We start from the raw sequence: 14,621 nt of genomic DNA, 5'->3' as shown, positions 1-14,621 counted from the left end.
AGGTATGGCATCAGGGAGCCCAAACAAAATTACAGTCAATGGGATTCCGTTGGAAATTTCTCCGTTCATTAGAGTCAAAGATGGCACACAGGAAAATTTTGTAGGCTTTGGAGGTCAGTTATCTCAGCTCTCGGGCACATCTGCTGGTATTCCTCATGGTAGTGTCCGAGGCTCAACTATCTTCAGCTTCATCAATGATCTTCCCTCCTTCACAATGGTCAGAAGTGGAGATGTTCACTGATGACTACATAACGTTCAGTAACATTTATGACTCCCCAGATACTGGAGTGGCCCATGTCCAAAGTAGCAAGACCTGGAAAGTGCCCATGTTTGGACTGACAATGGCAAGGATACAAATACCACACAAATGCCAGGCAATGACCATTTCCAACAAGAAAAAAAAATCTAAATAAAAACCAAAAGAACTGCGGATGCTGTGAATCAGGAACAAAAACAGAAGTTGCTGGAAAATTTCAACCAGTCTGGCAGCATCCGTGAAGAAAAAATCAGGGTTAACATTTTAGATCTGGTTACTCTTTCTGAGAGGAACGGTCACTGGGCCCGAAACGTTAACTCTGAATTTTTTCTTTGCAGATGCTACCAGACTTGCTGAGCTTTCCCAGCAACTTCTGATTTTGTTCAAGAGAAAAAGTCTTACCATTCGTCATATTCAAATCACCAACTAACGTCACGTAGGTTACCATTAACTAGAAACTCAACTTGATGAGACATTTAAATACTAAGATTGCAGTGTAGTTCGGAAACTAGGAATCCTGTATTGCGTAACTCAATTCCCCTCTCCAAAAATTCCTTTATACCAAAAGGCACAATTCAGGAGAGTGACAGAATAATTTTCACTTATGTGGATGCATGCAAAAACACTCAAAAAGTTTGACACCGAAACAATTTCTGGCTGCTTGATTGGCATCACCTCCACAAATATTTGGTCCAATGAACACGCCACTGAGCAGCAGCAATGTATACACTAAAGAAACACTGCAGCAAATCACCAAGGTTCCGCAGATCATGACCACTACCATTTGAAAAAAAAGGGTTGCAGATGCTTGGGATCATCACTATCTGCAAGCCCACCTCCAAATTGTTCACCATTGTGACTTGAAAATATATTGCCGTTCGTCCTTTGTCACTGACATATTAGCCTTCTAACAGCACTGTAAGTGAATCCACACCAAATGGCCTGGACTGCAGTGGTTCAAGAAGGCAACTTATCATCACCTTCTCAATGCAGCAAGGTGAGAAAATACTTGCTGATCCAATTAGTGAAGCTTACCTCCCCTGAATGAATAAAATAACTTCAAGTGCCTTTACAGATGGGCAACAATTGCTGGCCTTCTCAGCAGCACCTCCACCCCATAAAAAAACTTGTGAATTTAACACTACTGTTAAAATGGGAAGAGCAATGTCTGCTACTTAGATCCAGAGCAAAAGTACAATAAAGAGTAAAATGTGTATATTCAGAATTATGAGATTAATTCTATTATGTTAATAATTATGTTCTTTTAGTGTTGTCACATTTGAGTTACAACATTTTCAATAGCTGGTGGGTAGAAATTTCATAAAGCTGCCTGCAATCTAAGCATTAATACAAGTTGTCATGTTTTGCTAACAGTAATTAAGGGAAGTAGAATTCCTTTGTAATTATTGTCATCTTTTGCCTGTTCCATTGTTATATTGAAAGTTAGTTTGTCTTAATTTCTGATTATCTATTATTCACATTCATGTTATGACTCAAAAGAATAATATTCTATTTTTTGAAATTTGCTTCTTACTGATTAAATTAGGTTACATAAGTCATACCGGGGCGTTGTCACCCTCTGCAGTGATACAGAACACATTCATAGTAAATTCACCAAAAAGAATGGATAAAGGATACCTTTTCAAATGTATTCTGCTTTAAGAACCCTTGTTGTTTGAAAACCATTATCATGAATAACATAAATATCCTGCAAAACAATGGGGCTTAGATTATCTCCCTACAATATTTATGTGATATCTTCTATGTAAAGAAATGATTTCAACTCGACAGAATATCTGAACTCATCTGTCTTGTCTTTGAAGCGACCTATTATCTAGTTGGTTGCTGCATAATTTTAAGCTGCAAGGCAGAAGTTGCAGTCTAAAGCATACTGAAGAGAAAGGCTTTCAATTTTGAGCACACCACAATCTATTTACGTAAGTAATCTCTCTGCCCTTAAGTACCATGATACCATACCACAATTCTACAATATCAAAAGTAGACAGCATTCATTAGAATTGTTTTCAATTTCACTGTCAGTCTATTAGATTGCCTTGGAATAACAGGAAGATGTATGTTAAATGCCAATCATATATCAAGAATTTAGCTGTGAAAGCACATGATGCTTGGATTCACTTCAGATTTTTGGGGCGATATCAGTTAATGAATTGTTTAGCATGAAATTCTGTGCCTGATGAAAATGACACGTCTAATTTTCTTTTCTTGTCAGTCTCATCAATCATGTGGGCACAGATATACTATGAGGTAAAAGATATTCCAGCATCTTTTGATAAACCCATCATTGTTTGCTCGGTCAGTGGGGACTCCAGGGCACTTCGCTCTTGACCATATAAGGAAAAACCCTGGTACACATTCCCCTGACCACCTATATTCTGTGGCTGAAGATACCCACAAATGTTACTTATCACTTATCTGACCAAATCTCTTTGTTGTCCACCTCTTTTTGTATGTGGACAGGAACTGCTTCAGGATCTGAAGAGTTGTGAATATTGCTAAGCATTGTGTGATCATCAATGAACTCACTATTTTGATTTTATTATGGATGGTTTGTTGATTAAGCAGCTGAAAATGGTTGATCCAAGATTTTACTCTGAAAAGGTAGTGGTAGAATCCCTACCTCTTGGACCAGGAGACCTGGTTTCAAATCCCATCTACTGCAAAATTGTGGAATGCCATCTCTGAACAAATATATGAGGAAAATATCTACCCTGAGGAATTCCTATTGAGATGACCTAGACGTGAGATTATTAAACCTGTAAACATTTTTGTGCTGGATATGTTGTATCAAGTGGAGGCTTTTCCCCTGATTTCTAATGACTCCAGTTTTTCTTGGATTCCTTGATGATTTATGGGTGAAAACCTTGATGCCAAAGACAATCACATTACCACAACTCTGGAGTTCAAATCTTCTGTTCACGTTTGAATTAAGGTTGGAATGAGGCTAAAAGACACCTTAGAAATTATTGTAAATTAGATCATTTGCATTTTCCAATGGATTTCTTGTGGTATTCCTTTTTGATCAGCCTTCCTTACTTACGGATTGCCACTGAGAACAGTCCTTGTAATTAATTTTGACATTACTATCTTGTAACATGGGGGTGGCTGTTCTGCGTTCAAATTACTGTTTTGTTCAATATTGATCGATTTCAATTGATGGGGAGGTGTATTTTAAACTTCTGCAATATGCTTTCTTAACCCCCATGTTAATACTGCAAATTCTTAAATTAGGAATACCCTGACCTGCAAGTTTTCCTCCAAACCCCAGGTACCATACTGAATTGGAAATTTATCATTGCCCCTTCAATGTCCTTGGGTAATACCCCTTCAACTGAGTGTGTGTATCTGTGTATCTGTGGTGTGAGTTTGTGTGTGTCTGTGTGTGCATGTGTGTGTGTGTGTGTGTGTGTGTGTGTGTGTGTGTGTCTATGTCTCAGTGAGAGTGTGCGTGAGTGTGCCTGTATGTGGGTGTGTGTGTGTGTGTGTGTGTGTGTGTGTGAGTGTGCCTATGTGAGTGTGTGTGTGTGCGTATGTGTGAGTGTTTATGAGTGTGTGAGTGCTTGTGAGCATGTGTGTCTGTGTATGTGTATGTGTGTGAGATTAATTCTATTATGTTAATAATTACGTTCTTTTAGTGTTGTCACATTTGAGTTACAACATTTTCAATAGCTGGTAGGTAGAAATTTCATAAAGCTGCCTGCAATCTAAGCATTAATAACGGCTGTCATGTTTTGGTAACAGTAATTAAGGGAAGTGTGTGAGTATCTGTGTCTGTGAGCGTGTGTGCATGCGTCTGTGTGTGTAAGTGTGTATGTTTATGTGTGTGTGTGAGTGGGTGTGTCTGTGTGTGCATCTGTGTGAGTGTGCATGTGAGTCTGTCAGTGTGTGTGTGTGTCTGTGTGGCTGTGCCTATGTGAATATCTGTGTGTGTGCGTGAGAAAGTGTGTGTGTGTGTGAGTGAGTGAGAGTGTGTGTGAGAGAGAGAGAATGTTTGTTTTTGAGAGCGTGAGTGTGTGAGAGTGAGTGAGTGTGCTTGTGTGACAGAGAGTGTGTGTGTGTTTGTGTGTGTGTGTGTGTGTGTGTGTGTGTGTGTGTGTGTGTGTGTGTGTGAGAGAGAAAGAGAGAGAGAGAGAGAGAGACAGTGAGGGTGCTTGTGTGTGTGTGTGTGAGAATATGTGTGCACCTGCTCAAAATGATCTGCAGCAGTTTAAGAAGGCAGTTCATTGGTTCCTCCTGAAGGACAATTTGAGATGGGCTATAAATGCTGGTCCAGCCAGTGAAGGCTACGTTTCATAAAAACTCATAGAAGCTGCTGATTCTGTGAATCAGGAACAAAACCAGAAGTTGCTGTAAAAGCTCAGCAGGTCTGGTAGCATTTGTGAAGGAGAAAAATTAGAGTTAACATTTCAAGTCTGGTGACCCTTCCTCAGAACTGATGATAACTGGAAAAATTTCCATTATAAAATAACTTCCTGAACATTTCATTACTTTTAAACTTTGCTTTTTTAAAAAAAAAATGCAGATTTTTTGAATGCTGGGGCACTAAATTAGATGGATTTTGTTTGGATTTCAGGTCAGTGCACAAGGGGCAATGACACATAAAAAGTTATTCTATTTTACTCAGTTAGTCTCATCTACAGGTACAGGAACTCTAGGATCGTGAGAAAACTGACTCTTCTGAATATGGATAACTTTCTTGGCTGAAAGTTTTATTCTAAAAAAACAAATTGTGCATTTATATGGCACCTTTCATGTCTACCAGAGATTTAAAAGTGCTGTATAATCAGTGAACACTATTTCTCACTTGGTAGTGTTCCTTTGCCGTAACTTGAGTCAAAATCCTGAAGCCCTCTCCCCATCAGCATTGTAGGTGTCCTCTCACTAAATGCAGTGTAGTGGTTCAAGAATGTAGCTTAACATCATCTTCTGCTGGAAACTAATTATGTAATTAGGGATGAGTAATATGTGATGGCCCCACCAATTATGCTTTTAAATGAATTTTAAGGAAGTAATTTGTCTGGCAGGAAATAGAGCAATCTATTTGTGCCAAGCAAGCTCTCACAATGTAATAATAATTAGAAAATCTGCATTTTTGTAACATTGGTAGAGGAATAAATATTGGGCAGAACACAGGATAACTGTCCTGCTGGTTTTTGAAGTCTGGTTTATAGAATACTTCACATTGAAGCAACCGTCCAGCTGGTTCCTCATTTTAATGCTTCATCTGAATGACTGCACGCATGACCCCTTAGTTCTGCACCGAGATATTTGTATTCAAGTTTTAGAGTGGGGTTTGTACCTAGGAGCTTGTGATTTAGAAGCAAATATGCTACCAATTTTGGTATGGCTGACACACAAAATTTTAGGTGAGGCTCTTAACCAATCAAATTCACTTCAAGATAACATCCAAGCCTTACTGTACACTTATAAGAAAATATTGACAAATATGTCATCCATAACCAATTGAAGGTTGCACAGCATAGTCTGCATTTATCAACTTCATTGCAACTTCTACTGACTGGATGGGCAACTATTATTTTCCGATAGTAGACAGCTCTAACTGAACACCAGAACACCATGTCTCATATTAGGTATGATTTTGTTTTTGGATAGAATTGAAGAAATAAATTTCTCACCTGTTTTTCTTTCCCTTGGGGCTCTATATCTATTTATTGTTTACTCCTCCCCACTCCCCAACACATCTTCTGCATAAATACCAATCTTTTCCTGGCTATCATCAATTCTGAAGGGGGATCATTTGACGCAAATTGTTAACTCTGCTTTCTTTCCATAGCTGTTGCCAGACATGCTGAGTTTTCCCAGCAATTTCTGTTTCCACTGCCAATTATCAGTCATGGTTGTGGTGTGATTCATTTACATGTAGTAAAATTTGCATATAATAACACAAGGGTTAATTCCAAAGTACAGTCTTTTCAGACTCAAAATGTTCACTCTGTTTCTGTTTTCACAGATGCTGCCAAACCTGTTGTACTTCTCCTACTCTTTCTGTTTTTTATTGACATACAGCATCCTGTTCTATGTCACCTTTTCGTTGAGTAAAAGGTCATGGAATCAGGCAAACACTGCTCCATTCTACATGGTAATACCCCGATGAATCAGAATCTAGCTCTCTGGCCTCAGTTTTTCAGCTAAAATTGACAGTTGGCAGTTCCTGCTGCATCTTCATGCTAATCATGTTCAACCAATAGCAGCTTCTTCACATGCTGTATAAATTAATATACAAACTTACAAGTTTGTCTTCTTGCGTGCCAGTTCTGATGGTTCAAAATGAAATCTTTTGAATCTGTACCTCTTTCAGCCATCTTTAAGTTTTGAGCAACTGAGCAATTGTTAAATTGTTAGCTCTAAGAAAGGTGAATGATCTAAAATTCAGAAAGTACTGTGGAAGTGCTGCATCTTCAGAGGTGATATCATGTAGATGAAGCATTGAAGCAAGATCTTGTTTGTCCACTTAGGTGAATGATTCCATGATACTTTTTTTTAAGAAGTAGAAGACTATCTTTAATTTCTTGGATAATGTTTGCCTATCAATTAATACACTAGTCAATTGCTGTCTGTGGTACTGCTCAAATTAGTTACTATGCTTCTCATATGACAACGGTGACTACAGTTAAAAAAGGACTTCATTTGTTCTAAAATGTCTTGAGATATCCAAGGTGCTTTAAAATATGTCCTTTTTTCATTAACTCAAAGTGAAAACAGGAAGATGGAGGATAAGATTTGAAGAAGACTGCCCTCACGTTTGCAATAAGAGCTCCAACAGGCTTTAAATTCCACAGCTTATCAGAATGCCATCATCATTTCCCCCCCCTCAGTTTCCTGTTACTTTGCAGGTGCAATGGAATGATGTAATGCTGTGCAGCAGGCTGGAGGGAATGATCCTCAGTACTCAATTGAGTTGATCAATGGGGAAGGAGGTGTTTTATTTTAAGAATACTTACAGTGTGAAAACAGGCCATTTGGCTCAATAATCCACCCTCTGAACGGCATTCCACCCACATGCATACCCCTTCTTTATCCCTGTAACCCTGCATTCCCAATGGCTACTACACAAAACCTAGATGTCCCTGAACACTATGGCTAATTTAGCATGGCCAATCCATGTAACTTTTACGTTTCTGGACTGTAGGAGGAGACTGGAGACCCCAGCAGAAAGTCACTTAGACACAGGAAGAATGTGAAAACTCTACATAACTGGTTGTCCAAGGCTGGAAATCAAATCCAAGTTCCTGGCACTGTGAGGCAGCAGCGCTAACCACTGAGTCACCATGTCACCCATGGCAGTTCGGGGTAGAGAAAGAAGCAGTGGAGAAGTAATCATTCAACCTGGGTCCTGAGGAAGGTGTGCAATTTTTTGTGACTCCAGAAGGGAAGTCCAAACTGGAAAGTACTTACTCTTCAGGTTACATCTGATCCCATCTATTCGTCCTGCATTGTGGAGCGATCACAACTGCTTACTGCACATGTCCTTATTTAATGTGGCATCATCAGAGGCAGATATGCATATTTAAAGAATGACCTCACCAGTTTCTAGCAGGAATTCTGATCCAGAAGAACAGGTTAACACCGGAACAACTGAAGTTCAGTTTGAGGAAGGGTCTGGGCCCAAAGCAGCAGCCTTCCTGCTCCTCTGATGCGGCTTGGCCTGCTGTGTTCGTCCAGCTCTGCATCTTGCTATTATGGAATGAAGGCTGATGGCTCCCATTAGCAGTTAAATTGACTGTGCAACTAGTTAAGCTGTGCCAGGACTGCAAATCACTTCTGATACTTTAATTAACTAAAATGTTAGCTTCGTTTTTAAAATTTAATATTAGAGAACAGTAGATTTGACTTAACCAAGTTACTTACTACCACAAAATATTTTATAGAGTATGAGCTCAATTTGTAGTAATACAGTGTACCAGGAATTCTACGTTTCATATTAGAAGAGGAGGTTAATTTTAGGTTTCACTGCCTGACTAGTAGCTCAGAAGAAAACATTGCCCTCTGTTGCTAATATTGAAAATTCAATGGGTCCTAAAATGTGGAGGCAAACTACTTTACTAAGTGCCAAACTGGAAATGGCCCATGGTAACTGCTTGATTATAACACTGATATCTGTGCTATGTAGGAAGTAACATTTGGAAAGAAAAACTGGGGCAATTGTTGACAACATAAAGAATTCCTTACTGATGGAGAGACAGTCTTCCTTTTTACGGAAATCCTTTACAGGAGGTCAACCTCTTAAAGTAGAACAAAAGCTTAATAAGTCCTGAGGGAAAACTGTTAACAAGATCAATCCACCTTCTAGAGGCAAATGAATAGGCACAAACTGTTGAAATAGTTTATAATGTTAATAGAAAACTCAAAGAAAGAAACTGAGAAAGTTAGTAGTCATTGTTATCTAGTGGAACATTGCTACAAAACTCAGCAGGCCTCCTCCTTCTACATCCTTCTCACTGTGGGGGAGTGGCAGCCACATTGACCACACAAAAAATGAATGTATCCAGGTAAACAAGCATTAAGATCTAACATTTGGCTCACACTGACAAGGAATGCTCTCTGTACGGTACTGTGTAGGTCTAAGGTTCACGCAAGATTGAGAATCAGGCAACATTTACACAAAAGGTCTAGGCCCGAAACGTCAGCTTTTGTGCTCGTGAGATGCTGCTTGGCCTGCTGTGTTCATCCAGCTTCACACTTTATTATCTTATTTACACAAAGGTGTAAATAAATTAAGCTATGATCATCTGGGCCTGAGAAGCAAAGCAATGGCTTTTTCACTTGTTTCCAAGTTCAAAATAAGCTTTTGGCTTCAGAGGTCACTTTCTGGTCCACTGGGCAGTCCCCTGATGAAGGGTCTAGGCCTTGAAACATCAGCTTTTGTGCTCCTGAGATGCTGCTTGGCCTGCTGTGTTCATCCAGGTTCACACTTTGTTATCTTGGATTCTCCACAATCTGCAGTTCCCATTATCTCTGAATAGGACTGCTACCTGTTTTCACTCTATAACATTGTTCCCTTCAAATACCTGTGAACATTAGGCAAAATTTCATGCAATGTCTTTCAGACCACAATGTCTGAGATTGTCCAGTCTCTCTACATAACTGAAGCTCCTCTATCCTTGTAATCTGCTAATAAATCTTAACTTTTTCTAGGGCTTTAACACTGCTCCAAAGGTGTTTTGACCAGAATTGAATATAATATTTCATCTATGGTCTAATGAGGTTTTGCAAAGCTTCAGGATAATTTCCTTGCTTTTCTATGCCATTGTTTTATCGAGAAAGCTAAAGACCCAACATGTTTTTTTTTGAAAAAAATTAATATTTCCTACATCTAAAAAGATATCTGTACATATTCGCTTTTCCTGAAACCCACTGAAAATTACGTTAGTTGCTTCATAATATTTCACCTCATTTTCTGACTAAAGTGTATCACTTCACACTTCTACACACTGAACAAACGCAGAGGTAGGTTGTTTAGCCGTTTGGGTCTGCTCCACCATTCATTATGATCACGGATGATCATCCGACTCAATAGCCTATCCCTGCTTTGCTCCATATCCTATAAGTCCTTTAACCACCAGAGCTTACGTCAGCCTTTTTTTTCCAGAAGTCTTTCTATGTCCATCTCAAATTTTCCAGTATCCTCCTCAATGTTTACTACCTTTTAGAATTTCTCATCTGCAAATTTTGAAATTATGCTCTGAAATTGTGCTCTCGACAAAATCCAGATTGTTCACATATTTTAACAGTGTAATTATCCTAGCCCTAAGCCTTGTGGAACTCTATTACACGTTGCCTGAGTAATTCCTACCACTGGTCACTCTGCTATATGAGGTAGTCAGCACCATTTCTCACCATGGATTTAATTTGTTGCCACCATCCTCTTTTAGAGTAGGGATATATAGGTCCACTTGATCTGGTGTGGTAGAGGAATACTATTTAGTAGTTTAATAAGAAGAGGCTCTTGTCTTAAACTCTTGTCTTATTGGATGTTAGGAACTATGGACATTGTTACTGAGACTATGGGGAAGACAGGCAGAGAAGAATGCTAATAGCATGCTGGCCTTCATAACAAGAGGAATTGAGTATAGGAGCAAAGAGGTCCTTCTGTAGCTGTACAGGGCCCTGGTGAGACCGCACCTGGAGTATTGTGTGCAGTTTTGGTCTCCAAATTTGAGGAAGGATATTCTTGCTATTGAGGGAGTGCAGTCTAGGTTCACGAGGACAATTCCCGGAATGGCGGGACTATCATATGTTGAAAGATTGGAGTGACTGGGCTTGTATACACTTGAATTTAGAAGGATGAGAGGGGATCTAATTGAGATGTATAAGATTATTAAGGGATTGGACACTCTGGAGGCAGGAAGCATGTTTCCGCTGATGAGTGAGTCCAGAACCAGAGGACACAGTTTAAAAATAAGGGGTAGACCATTAGAACAGAGTTGAAGAAAAACTTCTTGACCCAGAGAGTGGTGGACTTATGGAATGCTTTGCCCCAGGAGGCAGTGGAGGCCAACTCTCTGGGTACTTTCAAGAAAGAGATGGATAGAGCTCTTAAAGATAGTGGAATCAAGGGTTATGGGGATAAGGCAGGAACAGGATACTGATTGTGGATAATCAGCCATGATCATAATGAACGGTGGTGCTGGCTCGAAGGGCCAACTGGCCTACTCCAGCACATATTGTCTATTGTCTATTGTCTATTGACCTTCAAAATTCTAACCTGAGCTTCTACCAAGTCTAATTGAAAACATCATGGTGGATGGTGCTTGAGGCACTCTTCAGAATTAACTTCTGGTCCTCAATTCCCCAACTCTGGGAAAAGACAGAGCACATTTACCCTATCCATGCCTCTAATGATCTTGTACACTTCAATTATATTCCCCCTCAGTCTCCTGCTCTAAAGAAAAAAGTTCCAAGCTTGCCCAACTTTTCCCTCTAACTCAATCCCTTGAGACCTGCCAACATCCTTATAAATTGCTCCTGCACTCTGTCCGTTTCATAATATCCTTCCAATAGCAAGGTGACCAAAACTGAACACAATACTCTAAGTGTGGCCTCACCAATGTCATGTATAACTTCCCAACTTCCATACTCAATTCCCTGACTGATGAAGGCCAGCATGTCAAAAACATTCTTTACTGCCCTGTCTACCTGTGACTCCACTTTCAGAGAACCATGCACCTGAACTCTGAGGTCCCCCTCTTTCTGTACACTCGTTAAGGCTCTACCGTTCACCATGAAACTCCTACCAGGATATGACTTTCCAAAATGCAACACCTCACACCTATCTATATTAAACTCAATTTGCCATTTCTCAGCCCAATTCCCCAGCTGATCAAGATCCTGCTGCAATTTCTGGTAACCTTCTTCACTGTTCATGATAGCAGCTATTTTGGTGTCATCCACAAACTTACTAATCACGCCTTGTACATTCTCATCCAAATCATCGATATAGATAACAAACAGCAATGGGATCAGCACTCTGAGGCTCACCACTAGTCACAGACCTCCATGCAGGTACGCATCCTTCCAGTATTACCCTGTGTTTCCTACCATCAAGCCAAATGTTTATCCAATTTGCCATGTCTCTCTGGATTCCATGTGATCTAACCTTCCAGAGCAGCCTACCATGTGGAACCTTATCAAAGGCCTTACTGAAATCCATACAGACTACATCTACATTTACCACTACCCCATTTTGTCAGGTGGTCGAGGGCTTCACTACTTTCCCAGAACATATTCTCTTCAGACTTGAAAGATTTGGTTGCTGTTTGGATTGAAGACACATTAACTTTGGTTCTGTTCTGGAAAGTGTGAGTCCTGAAAGTCCCTTTTAATATTTTATCTCTAGGATTTCTTTTGTAAAAGACATAATTCCTGCTGAAACGGACAATATCACCATTGTAGTAATGACAGACTCTTCTAACTTACATAGTTTCTTAGCAGAAGAAAACCATCCTATTGAAATGAGAAATTTCTTCTGCCAAACTGTATCCTAGATCTATGGATATTGGACATTCTTTGTCAGTAATGGCTTTGATAGGATTTGATACACCATATTCTGAATGCATGTCAGTCGGCCTTTATTCTCTAACTGTCAGTGTAGCAGGCTCCTAACTACTAAAAAACAGACGATGACTAACAAGGCCAAAGTGAAGCTGGGTTAACCAGCCTTCTACTGTACACCAATAAGTCATCCACACATTTGAAAAACTGTTGGTAGTCAAAATATGTCTAACAGTCCACTCTCTGGGCCTTTGAACCTTTGGTCTGGCCAATCTTGGGCACAACACAGATGAGTAGTGAGATGGCCATAGTCTCTCTTCTTTTCCTGTCGTATGTGGTTGAGCCAATTGCGGCTTGTTGGTCAACGTCTCTCATTGAAAGCACAAAATAAATTTCTTACGCCAACACCACAAATCTGAATGCATTCTGCCATTTGTTAAGGTTCTAATATAAGTAAAAGAAGCCCCATGAATTATTGTGCCAGTTACCTTTGGCTAACTTTTTCACATCTAGCTGTTACTCGACCAATTGTTTCTTGACTTTATAAAAATCAAAAGAACTGTGGATGCTGTAAATCAGGAACGAAGACAGAAATGGTTTAAAAATCTCAGTAGGTCTGGCGGCATCTGTGAAGAAAAAATGTCTTCTGAAGAAGGGTCACTGGACCCGAAATTTAGCTCTGACTTTTTCTTCACATTTGCTGCCAGATCTGCTAAGATGTTGCAGTAACTTCTATTTTTGTTTATTGATTTTACTTCACTTGAGTATCAGATTAAGACACCTATTAATACTCAACAGTAAGAATTCTTGATTTGAAATATGTATATGTTTTCTACAATCTGATACTCCTTGGATTAAAAAGTTGTTTGTAGCAATCCTTCAATCTAATTGATATCCCCTCTGGACCATACAGTGACAGTGTTCTTGGTCAAGTGCATTTTCAGCCATGAATAATATAGTCTACTCATATGGAAGCACCCATTCCTGGCTAAACATGACTACTAATCCAAGAAAATGTGTTTGACTTTCAACTGCCCGGTGAAATGTTTTAGCAAGCCAGTCAGTTCAAGTATAACTAAGGATGGACAATAAATACTAGCCCAGTCATATCTTATGAATAGATTATAAAATTATGACATACCCATTAAACAAATGGCCTCTTGATTAAAAGGTCTAAATCACTTATTCCCCGTAGGAGTACTTCAGTGTTTTCATTATTTAGTGAAAGTTACATCTTATTAACTTATCAATGTCTTTGTGTGTAGATATTTGGCTGCTTGCTTTTTTGTGACTGCATCTTAAATCGGCATATTTTCTGAAACTATCTTGCTGTGTTGCAAATAAATAAATAATTTATTTTTAATGATCTATTCAGGAATCTGAGGAATGATATATTAAGGACCCTTCTGAGGAAGGGTCTCCGGACCGGAAATGTTAGCTCTGTTTTCTCCTTCACAGATGCTGCCAGATCTGCTGGGCTTTTCCAGCAACTTTGTTTTTGTTCCTAATTTACAGCATCCGCAGTTCTTTTGGTTTTTATTTCTTTTTAATAGCTAGTTATTAGCTGTGTCTTGAAAATTTCCTGGTTCTACAGTAGTGACAAGGACCTTTAATACCTGGTGTCTGTCCTATGTGCTGTGAGTTTCTCACTGGTGTCCTTTGTGGTTGTGTGCCTGGAGTACAGAAAAAATTCCACTGATCTCCTGTGATAGAGTTGATCTTATCAACAATTCCAACAAAAGTTTTGACTCTAGATTGAACTCATTCATTTCAAATTTTCCACTAATTCGTTGAGGCAATTAATGAGAACATCTGTGTCCTCCCTGGGATATATAAAATATTGCTGTTCAAGAATTTTATTTGTTCTGAGGCGAAAATAATTGTCAAAGGCTAAGCATACTTCTTCTTGGTGCATTATGACATACTCAAAGTTATTCTCCCAACTGTATACGCAAATCTACTAATAAGTTCAGCTTCTGATCTCGTACATAATTTGGAAACTGTTCAGTAGCTGAGATTGTATCAGAGAAAATGGGAATTGCAGGTGCTGGAGTATCTGAGATAACAAAGTGTGGAGCTGGATGAACACAGCAAGCCAAGCAGCATCTTAGGAGCACATCAGCTTTTGGCCTGCTGTGTTCATCCAGCTCCACACTTTGTTATCTCAGTAGCTGAGACTGTTTTTTTTCAGATGTCCAATTCTGTATTTTAATTGGTTCATTTCTGAATTTAAATCTTACTGGTCTATTATCTTTGATGTAATGTCTTCCAATTATAATTATTTATTTTACTTGCTTAAGCAAGCATATTTTTGCAATATTAGCAGTGTTGTTAT

The sequence above is a fragment of the Stegostoma tigrinum genome, chromosome 3 (genome assembly GCF_030684315.1).
Source record: "Stegostoma tigrinum isolate sSteTig4 chromosome 3, sSteTig4.hap1, whole genome shotgun sequence".
NCBI classification, from domain to species: Eukaryota; Metazoa; Chordata; class Chondrichthyes; order Orectolobiformes; family Stegostomatidae; genus Stegostoma; species Stegostoma tigrinum.
Note: the sequence above shows the minus strand (reverse complement) of the source record.